Raw genomic sequence first — 4,181 nt, 5'->3', positions numbered from 1 at the left:
ATGGTAGAATAAACATTGTTGTTACTTACAGTTTGTGCCTTGGGCATGCTGGGTGCTCTGTGCGATGTTTAAAGCTGTTGTTTAAACGGGCAACTTCCACACCTCCATCACGTGACACAACACCACTCCAGTCGTCTTACAGGTGCCGAAGTTTAACATTACAGGGGTGGTCCAGATGTATTATGACCCCATCCTCCTCCCTCTCCCCCATTTAATTCTCTAAAATTTTATGTATATTTTAAAGTAAGGCTTATTTTAAATAGGAATTAACATGCAAAGGAAAAAAAGTGTTAGGGGTCAAATAATTAGGGGTGGGGGCGGGGTCACCAGACATCTGGATCACTCCTGTGCCAGGCACGCAATGGGATGGTCCACGCAATGTTGACAGCAGTGGTTCTCAATCTTTGTTGGCCACTGCTGTGCCCCCTTTGTTGCATTTTGTTCAAACCGAGTACCGCCCTTGCCTGACCCAACGTGGTTCTGGGAAATAAATGCGTGAAGAATGAACGTCAATATTTGAACCAATTGTCCATTTTGTGAGGTGTCCTAACTCGCCAGTAACTGCAAGCAAATACAAACAATCCCCGTAATCTGAACGTGGCTCTTTCACTCCAGCGCTGTCCTACCAGACAGTCTCGCCCCTTCACCTGATGAAGGCCGCTTGTGTTGTGGCCGAAACGTTGTGAGAATATTATTGTGTTATTTTATTTTATCAATTTATTGTTTTATTCTCATTCTACATGACTTTACCGAAAGAACCAAAGAAGATGACCACGTATTAGTGTTGTTATTGGCAACTTGTCTGGAATAACAATTGCTGAGTGGTCCACCTGGGAGGAAGGTTTTGGGGAGTCCTTTTGGAACGACGTTAGAAGAAGAAACAAACAAAGATAATAAATAAATATTTAAATGTTACAGCGTTGTTTGTGTTTAAAAAGCAGAAGTTTCGTCACGCAAGTGTCAAAATGAAACTCAAAACAAGAAGCTGAAATATTTTCTCTTGCTATTTATTTAGAATATACATTATTTTTTTCCTGCTGTAAAAGACGCTTTTGTACATTATAGGGAGACTACTTACTACTCAACGTGTGCAAATTACAATAACTACAACAATAATTTACACTTCGAGAGTTGGGAATTGCATCCGTAGGGTCCCGCCACCAGTGCACCCCGCGTATGGAAAGCAGAAAATAGACAGAGCCTGCAGGGTAGACGGGCAGGGCTTGGCAGGGGGGGGGAGGGTAAAGGGGGATTTATCCACTCAGTCACTCACTCACCCACCTCCACTCACTCACCCACTAACCCAGGCACCGACCCACTCACCCAGCCACGCACCGACCCACTCACCCACTCACTCACCCACGCACCGACCCACTCACCCACCCACTCACCCACCCACTCACCCACCCACCCACCCACTCACCCACCCACTCACCCACTCACTCACCCACGCACCGACCCACTCACCCACTCACTCACCCACGCACCGACCCACTCACCCACCCACTCACCCACCCACTCACCCACCCACCCACCCACTCACCCACCCACTCACTCACCCACGCACCGACCCACTCACCCACTCACTCACCCACGCACCGACCCACTCACCCACCCACTCACCCACCCACTCACCCACCCACCCACCCACTCACCCACCCACTCACCCACTCACTCACCCACGCACCGACCCACTCACCCACCCACTCACCCACCCACGCACGCACCCACCCACTCACCCACCCACTCACCCACCCACTCACCCACGCACCAACCCACTCACCCACCCACTCACCCACCCATCCACCCCATCACCACACCAACAGAGCCTTGACCTCGGAGTCTTCAGAAGGAGGCGATCCGTAGTCCTCAGGGGTCTCGTGGTTTATGAGCGGAGATCGGTCCCTGTAGACAGTGGTTCTTAACCTGATTAATGTGTATATGTTATTATGTGTTGTCTAGGGGCATGTACGTGTGACTATGCTTTTGTGTGATATCATTGTGTAGGGGTATTCACGTATGATTTTGTGTGTGTCATTATTATTATGTAGTGCAAGAATTATTGGCTCTCTCGTTGTTGAGGGGTATGTGGGTGTGATTATGTGTTAGTGATTATGTGTTTGCGTGTGCAGTTATTTTGTGGTGCGATTACATTATTAGCATTGGGGTATGTTTCACCGATCGTGATATTATCAATGATTCTCTCTCTGATATTATGATCGCTTTAACATTTATGATTCTCGCTTTAACAATGACGTGTGTAATGACGTCAGGTCTCGGGATTCAGATCTCACCGCAGAAGACAGTTCCTCATCACGACAGTAATGCATGAGAAAGGAAAGAAGCACGCTGAAACTTGTTTATAATCTAAGCAAATTTAACATCAACTTACTCAATTATCCAGAACTCTGATCAGCAGGAATTAATAGCAACGACAGCACCCACGCAAATATACCGACACATCAATCCGTACTGAATGCCAACAAAACACAAGTATAAATTTTTATATAAACACTCAGCTCTGTCATTCTGTCATTCTGTGACTGTGATTAACGCGGCACGGATTGGTTGAAGTGCGTCACGTGACCGTGAGCAAGAAACGGGTGAGTAACAGTTAGGAGACGGCTGAGTGAGAGTGAGGCAGAGCTGTGCTCTCTCCACTGCTGCCCTGGGGCAGAGCCGTGTTCTGTCCATTGCTGCCCTGAGGCAGAGCCGTGTTCTGTCCATTGCTGCCCTGAGGGAGCCAGACGCGCTCTCTCCACTGCTGCCCTGAGGGAGAGCCGCGCTCTCTCCACTGCTGCCCTGAGGGAGAGCCGCGCTCTTTCCACTTTTGGCCTGGGGGAGAGCCGCACTCTCATCGCTGCTGCCCTGAGGGAGAGTGCCGTGCTCTCTCCACTGCTGCCCTGGTGTGGTGTGTGTCTGTAGCCTTGTTTATTGTGGAACGGCCTTCCCCCCTCTTTCGGTCGACTCATCCTTAATACGAATTCCTGCTGCAGCAATGACAGCCACTGGGAAGACAAAGGCGGTTGAGCAGGCGGTTATACAACTGGAATATTTGTTATTAATACATGTTATTATGGTCGCGGAAATTTTGCGTAATTCATATTATGCATTTTTATTCTTTTAGAACGATTTAAATCCAGACATGTGCAGAGAAAAAAAAACTGTTACGATAAAATAGGCAATATCACTCTTAATATATTTTTTTGGAAACGGCATTTACACAACACAGAGGACTTTTTATAGAGACATGCAGACTAGAGACACAGACGAGAGATGCACATATTCATGTACGGGAGTATACAGACGGGACATAGATGGCTTTATACAAGCGGTGAGTGAGAAAGAGAGAGAGAGACCGTAGGCCCGTGTGCGAGTGTGTGAGTGATTGTGTGAGTATGTTAGTGAGTGTGTGCACATGGCCTGGCACAAGCGTCGTGGTGACGTCACCGCCACTTAGTGGCGAATGGCGGTTGTTGTTATTGATGAGTGTGTGAGTGAGGGTGTGAGTGTGAGAGTGTAATTGTGTGAGTGAGTGTGTGAGAGTGAGTGAGTGAGTGTGTGAGTGTGAGAGTGAGTGAGTGTGTGTGTAAGTGAGTGAGTGTGTGAGTGTGTGTGTAAGTGAGTGAGTGTGTGAGTGTGTAGGTATGTGAGTGAGTGTGTAAGTGAGTGTGTAAATGAGTGTGTGAGTGAGTGTGTGAGTGTGTGAGTGAGTGTGTAAGTAAGTGAGTGTGCAAATGATTGAGTGTGTAATTGAGTGAGTGTGAGTGTGTAAGTGAGTGAGTGTGTGAGTGTAACTGGATGCGTAGCCGGGTGTGGGCTGTTTGGCACCCGAGGAGTGCTGAGCTGCCACCTAGACGGCTCTCCCCGGACGCTGCGAGGATTTGTTGGCTGCAAAACCGGCGGCGGATCACGCTGCTTGCTTGGCCTGGAGCCACTGCGCCTCATTGAGCACTGAGCCGTCGCTGCTGCTGCACCAAGGAATGAGCCGTGGACATCGTGGGGACCCCCTTCGCTCTCATTGGTGACCTTGTAGAAGGAAGCTTTCAAACGGAGTGTCGCTTATTTATCCGTTAGTCCAGGCCGTATGTTCAATTTCGTGCAGGTCGGGTATTCCCACAAGTCCGACTTGGGTGTAGAGTCTAAGGCATTCGTTATCTGCTGTGAACAACCCGCAGAGC

This window comes from Petromyzon marinus (assembly GCF_048934315.1).
Source record: "Petromyzon marinus isolate PM22_M1 ecotype Great Lakes invasive population chromosome 68 unlocalized genomic scaffold, UKy_Petmar_22M1.pri1.0 chr68_unloc.1, whole genome shotgun sequence".
NCBI classification, from domain to species: Eukaryota; Metazoa; Chordata; class Hyperoartia; order Petromyzontiformes; family Petromyzontidae; genus Petromyzon; species Petromyzon marinus.
Note: the sequence above shows the minus strand (reverse complement) of the source record.